Source organism: Nycticebus coucang, chromosome 3 (genome assembly GCF_027406575.1).
Source record: "Nycticebus coucang isolate mNycCou1 chromosome 3, mNycCou1.pri, whole genome shotgun sequence".
Taxonomy (NCBI): Eukaryota; Metazoa; Chordata; class Mammalia; order Primates; family Lorisidae; genus Nycticebus; species Nycticebus coucang.
The window spans coordinates 116,659,717-116,672,546 of record NC_069782.1 but is presented as its reverse complement, the minus strand read 5'-3'; the positions used below and the strand labels follow the sequence as shown (position 1 = coordinate 116,672,546).

General features: G+C 40.6%; 1 protein-coding gene across 14 annotated transcripts in view; it reads left to right on the top strand.

Moving 5' to 3' along the window:
• SGMS1 (sphingomyelin synthase 1) overlaps nt 1–12,830 on the top strand; it is a 297,687-nt gene that overhangs the window by 26,364 nt on the left and 258,493 nt on the right. For 12 of the 14 annotated variants that reach the window (XM_053582627.1, XM_053582632.1, XM_053582637.1 and 9 more), the window contains exon 2: nt 6,371–6,464. The exons of the other annotated variants lie outside the window; for them this stretch is intronic. The gene's annotated coding sequence lies outside the window, so the exon portion shown is untranslated. The remainder of the gene's footprint in view (nt 1–6,370; nt 6,465–12,830) is intronic. 14 annotated transcript variants of the gene reach the window in all.

Genomic DNA, 12,830 nt, shown 5'->3' with positions numbered 1-12,830 from the left:
GCCATTCACCAAGACTCCTTAATTTTTTTCTATGATTTTTAAAATGCTACTTCTTAGTAATTTAAAAAATTTTCCAACAGTAAAATTCCCTTTGTGTGGGTATGTAGTTTTGTCTTAGTCATATGGGCTTCTGTAACAAGAATACCAGGGCTGGGTGGGTTCAGTCACAAACATTTATTTCACGGGGTCCTGCAAGCTGGAAGTCCAAGATTAGAATGCCAGCCAGCATGGCCGGGCTCTGGGAGGGCTGTCACATCCAGGAGAGAGAGAAGAGAGAAAAGAGAGAGATCATCTTTTTCTTGTCCTAGCTCCTCTTATTAGGGCACTAATCCCATTATGAGGGCTCTGACTTGATGACCTCCCAAAGGCCTCATCTACAAATACCGTCACATTGGGGATTAGCATGTGAACATGAATTTTGGCCGGCGGGGAGGGGATCATACACATTCAGTGCATATAGCAAGTGTGAATTTCAGCACATGCATTGATATATATAACTGTAGCATAAGGAACAGTTTTATCACCCTCAGATTCCCTGGTGCTGCCTATTTGTAGTCAAGCCCCTTCCTCCCTCCCCCTGAACTCCTGGCAACACTGATCTGTTCTGCCTTTATAGTTTTGCCTTTTCCAGAATATCACATAAGTGGGATTATACAGATTTTGAAAGTCGCTCCTTTCACTCAGCATAATGCATTTGCATTTCATCTGTGTTGTTTGTATCACTGATTTTTTCCTTATTATTGGTTTGGTTACCTATTTACCCATTGTGTTCCCACCAACAAAGTGTTAGATCCTGTTCATTGCATCTTGGCCAGCGTTTGATATTGCTGTTTTTACAGGTAAGCTACTCTAATAGGTGTGCAGTGGCATCTCATTACAGTTTTGATCTGCATTTAATTATTAATGAAGTTGAACATCTCTTCATGTGCTCATTTGCCATGCGTATGTCTTCTGCCATCACAGTATGTGTTAGGCTTGTTTTCATTATCATAACCCCGTTCTAGGTGGTTCTCATACCTTGCTTTCCATGTCAACATTGTTGCCCACCTAGCATGCACATTCCAAGGTCAAGACACTGAGGTAGGCACTTTATACACATAATTTCATTGTATCCTCACAAAATCCTTGTGAGATTGGTAGTGTTTTCTGTATTTATAATGGAGAAAGAGACCCCATGTTCAAAGATACTGAGTGCCTGCTACGTGCTGTGAGCCAGTTATTATGTGCATTTGCGCGTTCCATGACTTTCTGTAAGTCCTTTAGCCTCTATAAATCAGTTTCCCTATCTGTTAAATAGGGATTTGCAGGATACTGTCTCAGGCTCCTGCAAGAGTGAGAGGGGTTTTAAGGAAGAAGGCAGGAAACGCGCTGGGCAGAAGTTCTGGCCTGTGGTGTAGACTGAGGAGGTGTTAGCTGTGGCTGCTTCTTTTCTCTTCAAATACCTCAGACTGTTCTGCAGTGGTTTCTGCCCCTCGATGGCCGCCTCCCTCTGCAGAGCTGCCCCTCAGTGGGCTTCTGCTCCATATTGTCAAGTATCAAACAGACACAAGGTTAGCCTTTCTCTTTTAAAAAACATGGTCTTCTGGGAAGCTCATTAGTAGGTTATATCGGTTGGTCAAGAGATGGGGTTAGACCAACTTTACAAAGCAGGCCTGCAGGCTGCAGCCACCCCTGTTCTTTCATTCCTCTGGCTTCAGCAGAGGTTGCTGGTAGCTGACCCGGGTGCTCTGTTCTGAGTCTACGTGGCGCATGTTGAACCCCTCATCACAGGCGTGGTGAAAGGGATAACTGAGGACCCTGACCTCACAGTGACGATGTGTGGAGCTGTAGGCTTGTCGTCACGTGTTGTTTTGTTATGTGCTAGTCACTTTCTTTCTTTATTGGCCAAATAATTGAGGATGATTTCCAGGAAACAGGGAGTACTTTGAAGAGATGCTGTCATTTGAAATGAATGCTTAAGATTTTGTAAAATCGGTGGCAGAAAAGCTAAGGGAGCCAAATATTTTACTTTGAGTCTATTCCAGTGCCAATGTTTGTGCAAAAAATATCTTTTACTCATACCATAAAGGGTTCATTTTATTGGCAAGGTTAAGTATAGTCCAAAAAAAAAAAAAATCATGATACAAGGATAGTCTTTTAAAAATTCTCCAATCATCCATTATGAAGTGTATATGAGGCTAGACTATGTTTAAAATCAGCTCCCTGGCTCAGCGCCCGTAGCTCAGTGGCTAGTGCGCCGGCCACATACATGGGGGCTGGCGGATTCGAACCCAGCCCAGGCTTGCCAAACAACAATGACAACAACAACCAAAAAATGGCTGAGCATTGTGGCGGATGCCTGTAGTCCCAGCTACTTGGGAGGCTGAGGCAAGAGAATCGCTTAAGCCCAAGAGTTTGAGGTTGCTGTGAGCTGTGACATCATGGCACTTACCGAGGGCAACACAGTGGGACTCTGTCTCAAAAAAAAAAAATAAGTAAATAAAAAAATAAAATCAGCTCCCCACTTCTTACTGCCAGTTAGCTAGAGCATATTTTCTCTTACTCTTGTTATTATCAAGCCTTTATCAGAGCTTGTTATATGACTTGTGCATTTAAAGTGTTGATTTCTTTCTTTCTTTTTTTTTTTTAGAGTCTCATTTTGTCGTCCTCTGTAGAGTGCTGTGATGTCACAGCTTCCAGCTCTTGGGCTTAGGTGATTCTCTTGCCTCAGCCTCCTGTGTAGCTGGGACTACAGGCGCCTACCACAACGCCCAGCTATTTTTGCTGTTTGGCCGGGGTCGGGTTTGAACCCGCCACCCTCAGTATATGGGGCTGGCTCCCTACTCACGGAGCCATAGGTCCTGCCCAAGTGTTAATTTCTTTAATCCTCATGGTAACTCTTTGAAATAAAAGAGATCTTCATTTCACAGAGGGAAATGATATGCTGGAGAGGCCGTTTGACCTGCTGAGTGACCCAGCAGAGAGGTGGCATTGAGGCCTGGTCCCCTGATGGAGTCTCTCTCAGCGGTGGTCACTCCTTTAGTGTGATGGTGACAGAAGCGTGGCAGCTGCCGCCCACTATCACCATCAAGGCCAGTATGCCTCCACCGTATGGCATCCATTTCCTTCACGTGGACTGTTTTTGGGACCGAAGGTCGCACATGCCTACCACAAGCACTAGCAATAGGTAGTTTTATTTTGTCTAGAAGGCCCACTGTGGAAAGAGAAATGAGGTTCAAGTGGCGTCACCGTGGTTTTATTTTATTGCTTATGTGATTTTGGCCAAGTTACTTAAATCCTAAGTTTCTTCAACTATGAAATACTTGGTAGAGATGTGGGGTGAATTAGAAATACTGCAATAGAATGCTTAGCAAGTGCTTAGCAAATTGTTGGTACCTAGTAATTGGTAGCTATTGTTGTCACCATCACCAGGCCTTCTGATTGGTCGTGGGGGACTGAAGCAGCTGCCTAGAGCCATGGTTAAGGATATGGACTCTGGGCTGCGTGTGGTGGCTCTCACCTGTCTGTAATCCCAGCACTCTGGGAGGCTGAGGTGGGTAGATTGCTTGAGCTCAGGAGTTTGAGACCAGCCTGAGCAGGAGGGAGATTCTGTCTCTACTAAAAACAGAAAAGTCAGCTGGGTGTAGTGGTGCATTCCTATATCCCAGCTACTTGGGAGGCTAAGGTGAGAGGATCTCTTAAGCCCAGGAGTTTGAGGTTGCTGTGAGCTATTATGTCACAACACCCTACCCAGGGTGATAGAGTGAGACTCTCTCTCTCTCAAAAAAAAGTATGGATTCTGGAATAAATTGCTTGGGTTTAAATCCTGGTTCTACCATATATCAGCTATGTATGTGACTGTGCACAACTTAATTCCTTCCTGTACTTCAGTTTCTTTCATGTGAAAAATGAGTAACATAACAGTTCCTACATCACCAGGATAAATGATTGTGAAGTGACAAATTAGCTGGGCATAGTGGTGCACACTTAAGTCCTGGTTACTTGGGATGCTGAGACTGGAGGATTACTACAGCCTAGGAATGTGAGGTTACAAGGAGCTATGACTGGGTTGCTGTACTCCAGCCTGGGCTACACAGTGCCTCTTTTTTAAAAAAAAGAATGGTTAAGAGGTTGAATTGATATCACCTCTCTTTAGTTATTTGGTACCATTGTTTCTTTTCATGATATATGAGTCTCTTTGAAATTTATAATAACATTTATTCTTTCCTCCAGCCCGCATCAAAAGAGTTTCTCATGATTTGTATTTAATAGCAGTGGAAATACTTGATATCTCATATTTTTACTAGAAATAGATTATATTTTAAAATTACTATTGCCACCTAAGAAATTGGTGAAGAACTGAGGCTTCCTGGGGCTTCCTGGCAATAGCCAAGTGCCTGAGCCATCCTGGACACAGATCCTTCAGCCCCATTTGAGCCCTCAGATAGATGCCAGTTGACATCTTGACTGCAATCTTATAAGAGACCCTAAGTCAGAACCACCCAGCTAAGTTGAGAAACAGCGTGATTTTATATAGAAAGTATATGAGTTTATATAGAAAATACTTACACGTTTTTGGTAGAATTATAATAAATCAGATATAATTTTAATTTGTAGATAAAAACCAAAAAACCTGTTATTTTACAGGAATGATTTGACTCTCTTGCTTTAATCTTGAATTTGTCTGGTTTGCATGTGAGTTGTATTTTTCCCCCTTTAAGATGAAAGCAGTACAGTGGGACTATATATTATGTGAATATGCCAGGAAGCAGTCTCTGAATTTGTCGTTCATCTAGAAATCAAATTTGACTTACGTGGTGGGCAGTGTGGTGGTGGCTGGGTTTGCGTCCTCATCCTGAAGTCTACACTGATGTCCTGTGACTAATATGTTCCAGCTGTCTGGGTCACTGCTTTGGAGTACTGTTTATTTGCAGTAGTGATTCTGCAAATAGGAAAAGCTTTCCCTTTTGTTGGTTGAAAGCTTTCCCGGTAATTAGCAAAACAAGCATGCCTCTTATGTGAAGAGAGACTGGAAAGGCGGCTAAAGAGTAAGTTGTACACAAACACATTGGAGAACAATTTGGCATTACTAAGAGGGGTTGAACATGTGCAATCCCAAAGCCGGCTTTCTTTTCCCAGGTATATAACCTGGAGAAACTCTTGCCTGTGTATACCAGGGGACTAGCATGTACATAGCAGCATTACTCAAAGGAGCAAAAACTGAAACATCCCCAGAGGATCTTCCATCATAGAACAGAGCTGTAAACTGTGGGTACATTCACAACATGAGGACTATGTAGTGGTGAAAAATGATTGAACTGCAGCCCAGGAGTCAACAGGGATGAATCTCACAATTAAAATCTCAAGTGGCAAGTCTTCAAAACAGACCCAAATGGTTAATATTAGGCTTAAACCCCTCAAAGGGGTATGTATTATCAGCACCTGAGAAAGAAGGGAGAAAAATGAGGAATGTATAGCATATAGAAAACGCTAAAAATACGGTGAGGATTATTATGTCTACAAGAGAAGTATAATTGCTGATAGTAATTATAGTAATTGGTAATGATGATTCTAGTATTAATGGCACTATTAAAGATGATTATGAACACACACTTTCAGAGCACAGCCTGAACTACAGCATCCACCCCCCTCATGTGAACATGTCATTTGGCCATCTGGGCCTGGGCTTGGTTTTAAGGAAAGCATCATGTTGGGGGGCAGGAGAGTGGGAGACGGCCTGTAGGGTGAGATGAGCCCTGAGCTTGGGGTCAGAAGACAAATAGGAGTTTCATTTCTGGTGTTACCTAGTTGAATGTCCTTGTCGTAACATTATCTCAGACACAGCTGCCTTCTCTGGAAAATAGGATCAGTAAACTCTGTGTATCTCACAGGGCTGTGGGGCAGATCAAACATCACAGATGATGCCAAAGTGGAAGGTGGGTTGTGGCCACAGGAACTTGACCTTCAGGCCATGATGCCAGTTTGCTGTATAGGACATATGCGATGTAGTAAAGAAAAAGTAACTGTGAGATGATGGGCAAGTTAATTAGCTTGTGGTAATCATATCAGAGTGTACACATAGATCAAACCATCAGGTTATACACCCTAACTACATACAATTTTTACTTGTTAATCAGACCTCAATAAAGCTGAGCAAAAGAAAAATAGCAACTTCCCGAGGGGTTCCTTTGTTCCAGAAGTTGCTGGAGTGGCTGGGATTGATGGTTAATATGTGATGGCATGATTTTTTTCTTTACTTTTGTCCTTGTTAAAAAAAAATTGTTAAAGCAGTATTTTAATTTAGAGGCTTGTCATGTTTTAAGAACATTTTCTCAACTGAAACTTGCTAAAAATCCTTGGTGGTTGCATCTTGCTTTGCGTATTCTTGCAGGGTGAAGGCAGCATGAATGATCCCTGATGCGCCTGTGGGCGCTTTTGGCCATTCCCTTTTGAACGGGAGAAGGAGGAAAGCCATCGCTTGGAAGGTGAGGAAAGACTTCTATACATCTTTTTGTTATGAAATATTTTCAAACTTAACGAAGAGTTCAAAGAACATACAATGAATTTCCGTTCGTCCACTGCTTAGTTTTAGCAGTTGTTAGCATTTGCCACATTTTGTGTTTATAGGTAGGTTTGTATCTTTTTTGCCAAAACCTGTGAAAGTAAATTGTAGACATCATGGTAAGTTGTCCTAAATTCTTGGGGATACAGCTCTTACCAATAAGGATGTTCTCCTCTTAAAGACATTTTAGAACCATCATAATCTATGTGACATAGAATCATTTAGTTAAACAGTTTTCTATTAAAGAGTGCAAACTTTGAATTATGCTACCTTTATAGTTGATAGAAATAAGTCAGATTTAAAAAACATTCCAAATAGTGATTATTTAGTGGATAGATAAGCAGTATGAATTTGTTTGATGAGAGAAACTTCTGAATCTAAAAGCATGGAATTTGTATTATACATGTGCCCTGTAAAAGAGAGGAGTTACTGTGCTTTCTTCATTCCCTGCAGCCCTCCTACCCCGTGGCTGATGAGTATGGTTAGTCAGTGAACCTGATTACCACCCTTGCCTTCTTCCCGATTAGCATGCACAGGTAGCCCGACAGCTGTGCTCTAAGGTGATCAAGAAGAGTCTTAACCGATTTTTTTTTTTTAAACCTAATCTTATAGGAGAACATGGAAAGAATATGAGTGGTAATTTTAAGTTGAAGTTAATATATTAAATCAACACTAGAGAGATTAAAAATGATTCCAAGCTCCGTAATTTGACTTCTGGAATTGACACTTTACATAAAATCTCAGAGATGTGTTCAGCTGTGATTATAGTTGTAAGCCATCATACATTATAGCTAATTACACAGTTACCTATGATTCTTGCAAGGTGGCTATGGACTGTTCTACATTCTGATCTCAGTTACAATTTCTTTCCGGTGCCTTCTTCTCATCCCTGTGTATCTAAGCATTTCTTTATAGATGCTTATGAGCGAGAGTTGGCTATTTAAGGCATATTTTAAAAGAAGTCTATCTAAGTAAGCTATTTAAGGCAAAATAGCTTCTTATACTCTCAATTTTGATTTAGAACAAAAGGTTAGTGTTGAAAGTAAAGGCTCTTTGAAAGATTCAGAAGGAGCTGTGTTTTAAATCATAGGTAACTCTGAATGGTTAAGTTTGCTCTTTTCCTCTTTGGCCTCTGTTCATGCTTTGAAAAAATGAGAAGGGTGAGAGGGCTTTGAAGGATGAGTGAAGGGAAGGCGTGTGGGCCGTGCCTAGCCCTAGACCACTTTAGGTACAGGGTCATTTTTTTAAAACTTTCCGTTGAAGAGGAACATACATAACCAAAAATACACAAAAGTATTTAGTTGATATGGGTTTACCAACAAAACACCCAGGTGACAGAACATTACGTGCACAGTCTCATGGCTCCTTCTAGGCATGGCAGTTGACCTTTGAATAAATCAAGGGTCTCTCCATTCAGTGGAAAGCCCGAGTATAACTTTCACTCCCCCAAAACTTAACTACTAATGGCCCACCTTTGACTAGAAGCCTTACTGGTAACATAAACAGTAGATACATAACTACATATATTTTATGCATTCATGACATACCTAACTTTTTCTTATTTTTTTCTTATTTCTAGGCTATGTAGTTTGTGAGTTTTTTTCAAATTGTTGCAATTTTTCCAATGTATTTATTTATGTTTGAGACAGAGTCTCATTCTTGCCCTCAGTAGAGTGCTGTGGCATCACAGCTCACAGCAACCTCAAACTCTTGGGCTTAAGTGATTCTCTTGCCTCAGCCTCCCAAGTAGCTGGGACGACAGGCACCTGCCACAATGCCTGGCTATTTTTTTGTTGCCTTTGTCGTTGTTGATTTTAGCTGGCTCCTGCTGGGTTTGAACCTGCCAGCCTCGGTGTATGTGGCCGGCACCCTACCTACTGAGCTACGGGTGCCGCTACCAATGTATTTATTAATAAAAAAAAATCTTCATATAAATGGTCCCTCACAGTTTAATGCACAGTTCAAGGGTCGACTACTTCCCACTCCATGGATGACTCCTGTCTTGACTTCTAGCAGCATACATTTGTTTTGCCGTTTCTTTTCTGTGTGCACACATGTGTGTGTAAGGTAGAATGCAGATTGTACTCTTTTGTGCGGGGCTTCTCTCATTCAGTAACATCCTAGAAAGATTCCTCCATATTGTTGCGTATAGCTATCGGTCATTCATTGTCATTAGTATAGAGCATTCCATTGTGTGAGAAAATAACCACTTACTAGCAGAATAAATGTAGGTAAATTTTTGGCTTTACCCATCCAGGGCACCCTCCAGCAGAAACAGGGATTAAATAAGGTTTCATCATCATGTTGCAGTGCAGGTAGTCCCAGGCTGTGCCCACCCTCTGCTGTGATGTGAAGGATGAATCCAGACAGCAGGTAGAAGATTGAGACACGCTTGGGAGATGCGTGTGTGGTTTCTTCAGGTCCAGATGATTCTTGCTGCTCTTCCTATGACTCACCATGTCCCTTTTCTCTTTGTTCTCTGCTGGCACATGTTTTCTGCATCCCCTTCTCTGCCATTATAATTCTCCCTACAGCCCCACTATCGTTTGATATGTGCAGAGCAGTTAATGAATATTTGAAGTTCATTAGGTGTTGATATTAAGTGTTAGATGAGGGGCAAAGAATTGAAAACTTCCACATGAAAAGCTCCTGTTGTGGTTATGGACTTACAGGTGTGGACACAGGCCACATCCCTGGAGACTAGTTCCATTGTAGAATTCAGGAATATATATTCAAAGGCTTACATGGGATAAACTGGTATCAGGACAGAAATTAACTCAAGAGCGGTGGGTACTGCAGAGAATGAGGACATATCCCCTCCCCAAGTTTTGACCCAACAAATCATGTCTGGCTGGAGTCAGCAACCTTTAGGGAATAGACTGTTTATTATAGGAAAGTATTCTTCAGGGGACTTGGATGTTTTTATGGACAAATTCTGTTTTTGTGAATAAAGCTTTATTTAAAAATAGTCATGCTTATTTGTTTATATGGTGCTGTAACAGCAGAGTTAAATAGTTGCAAAGGAAACCTGGGTCGAGTTGTTACAACAGTGACCATATGGTCCACAAAGCCTAAAATATTTACCATCTGGCCCTTTTCAAAAAAGTTTGCCAACTCATGCTTTACTTCGTAAAATCAAGGACAGTAATCCTAACCTCTGTAGCCATGTAATAGTCTGAGCCCACTAAATTTAGTGTTAATGTCTTCATTCATACAGCATATATTGACACCGTGCTTATTGTATTTCAGGCGTAAAATGGTGATAATCAGAAATGGTTCTCGTTGTTGGGGAATTTCAAAGAGGCTCCTGTGAACTTGAATTTCCATTCTAGTATTGTGCTTTCTATAAATCAAAGCAGAAGTGTAATAGGGAACTAGAATTGCCATATCCTTTACTTATTTATTTGTTATTTGCATTTATCTTAGGTTGTACCTATTCCTGTGCATAACTGTTTGTTTCTTTAGTTTCTTCTGGAATATCTTTTTCTTCTGTGCTGTCTCCTCTTCCGGTTTGGGAACAGTTTGTTTGTTCCTTTTCAGTAAGGATCATCTTGATGTGGCAGGGGAGCTTGTGTATGGGTTAATGTGACCATGAACTTTGTAAGTTTGGCGATGCATCTTGGGTGCTTTTTTTCACCTGGATATGCTCAATGACCAGAGAATCTATATCTGAACCCTTAAGTTCAGTATTACTGTCTGCATTTTTAAGTATGTGCAGCAAAAATTCAGCACTCTTTTTGGGCCACCCACCCTGTGACCAGCCCCACTGTTTGGTCTGGGCACACCTGCTAACTCTACCATGGTAACGTTGGAAGGGTACAGACTATTTTGTACTCAGCCCGACTATGAAGCTAAATTATAGCTTTCACATGAAGGCTATAACCCAACTATAGCACAAGACTGTGAGGAAAGGGCCAAGGAAGGGGAAGGGAGGGGGGAGATTAGGGTGGAGGGAGGGTAATGGGTGGGGCCACACCTATGGTGCATCTTAGAATGTGTACTGGCGAAACTTACTAAATACAGAATACAAATGTTTATATACAATAACTAAGAAAATGCCATGAAGGCTACGTTGAACAGTTTGATGAGAATATTTCAGATTGTATATGAAACCAGCACATTGTACCCCTTGATTGCACTAATGTACACAGCTATGATTTAACAATTAAAAACAAATAAAATAAAGTGACATCCTTCAGATACTTGGTGGCTTTTCGTATACGCGTACTCTTGATGGCCTGGCAGTTTCACGTGTGTTCTTAAAATGAACAGGAAGATTTGACCTTCTTGACCTGCGTAACTTTGTGGGGTTTTCTGGGTCAAGTGATCTGATTTTCACAGATCACTTCAGGCCGCTTAGGGGAAGAGCCAGATCCTCAATTTAAAACTAAGATGTCAGCTACCTTTGTTTTATAAATTTGATAAATGCTATTCTACATAATCTAATGGTTACTTCAGTATGAGAAGTATTCAGTGCGACGTACACACAGATTACTACAGTTTTATCTTATTTTTATTTGAGATATGATCTCATTTATTTATCACTCAAAAAAAGTCTTATTTTTGACTGGATTCAGACTTAGAAGTGGAAACCGCGTCTCTTGGCAGTCTGTTCCTGGCACTTTTCGTTGGCCGCCTTCATTCTCTCGGCCAGTTTTAAAGGTCCTAATTGTTTACATATGGTAGCTCCTAAGTATCTGAAGGCAGCCACATCTGGAGAAGGGCCAGTGACCTTTGAAGTGCTTACCAAACCAAGCTGAGTACACTGCCAGTCTTAAGCTACTTTACTAATAAATAAAAAAACCTCAACAGAAACAACAGCAAACTAAGTTAATGAAGTTTGGACTATAGCCTAACAAATTAATCTGTCTACGTTGGCATGCATATCTGTTTGCTTATTCAAAGTTGTAAATAAAAAGTTTGTTTCATCTTAATAGAAGGTTATAGGGGTATTGTAGTGACCATAGAAAATACAGATTTTTTTTTACATTTCTTTAGAAAATTTGAAACTTTGTTTAATACCATTTTAACATAGTTAACATTTTCATACGTGCTGATGTATGTTTTGTGTATGGACACTTGGGCTGGAAGCAACTGCCTGTTCATCACCCCTACTGTGGTCAGAAGAAACAGTCAAATCACATGATTGAGCCATGATAAGCCACAGTGGCTAGATGGCCATCTTTCAGCTTGAGAGGTGTTTTAGGAAGTGAGATTGGATGTTTTTTGGCCGTGTGCTATAATTGAAAGATACGAAAATGCATGAAGCCCTGGTCATATTTACACATGAGCTTAGGAGCTGTCAGACATGCAAGGGAGTGCTCCTTGCCACCTTTTGAGGCAGTCATCTGGGTGATCCCTAAGTATCTTCTGAAATCTTAGGCTCTTGGAGCAACCACAATGGCTAGTTTAATGGATGTGATTAAAACTCCAAACCGGTTTGTTTTACTGCCAAAATTAATAAAGGTGTAGTTGATCTTTGGAAGGAGGAAGAAATGGTTTGTATCCATTTGTGTCTTCTACTTCTTAATTTTAAAATGTTTCAAAAAAATTCAATCCTGTTCTTTTTTTTTTTTTTAACCTTTATTTCTCTCAATCCTGTTCTTTATCTTAGTAATTTTTTTTTTGAGATGGAATCTCTGTCACCCTGGGTAAAGTGCCATGGCCATCAGATCACAGCCACCTCTGACTCTCGGGCTCGAGTGATCCTCTTGCCTCAGCCTTCTTAGTAGCCGGGACTATAGGTGCCCACCACAATGCCTGGCTAGTTTTTATATTTTTAGTAGAGACACGGTCTCACTCTTGCTCAGGCTGGTCTCAACTCCTGAGCTAAAGCAATTCACTTGCTTCAGCCTTCCGGAGTGCTAGGATTATAGGCGTGAGCCACGATGCCCGGTCTATTTTAGTTATTCTATATAGTTTACATTTAGAGGGAAGATGAAATTGAGAAGACTGGGAAAATAAATATTGTAGTTGTTTTCCTTAGAAAGGTGGAAAAAGGGAGGCTTACTTCTTTGAGTTAAAAATAAAATTTTCTGAATAATTTTTGATGATAGGTCAAATCATTTGTTCTGTGGCCTTGGAAAAAATGAGTTCTGTTTTACATAATATGGAATGATCTTGTCAAGAACTCCAGCCTCTGGAGTGTTATTTATTATAAGATTAACTAATTAGAATTTATTTTGTCTGTCTCTCAAATTTATGTTTTCGGAAATGGGAAAAGTACTGAAGTCCATATAGATATATAGCTTGATAGAACAAGAAGTGTCTTAGAGTGTCAGGATGATTC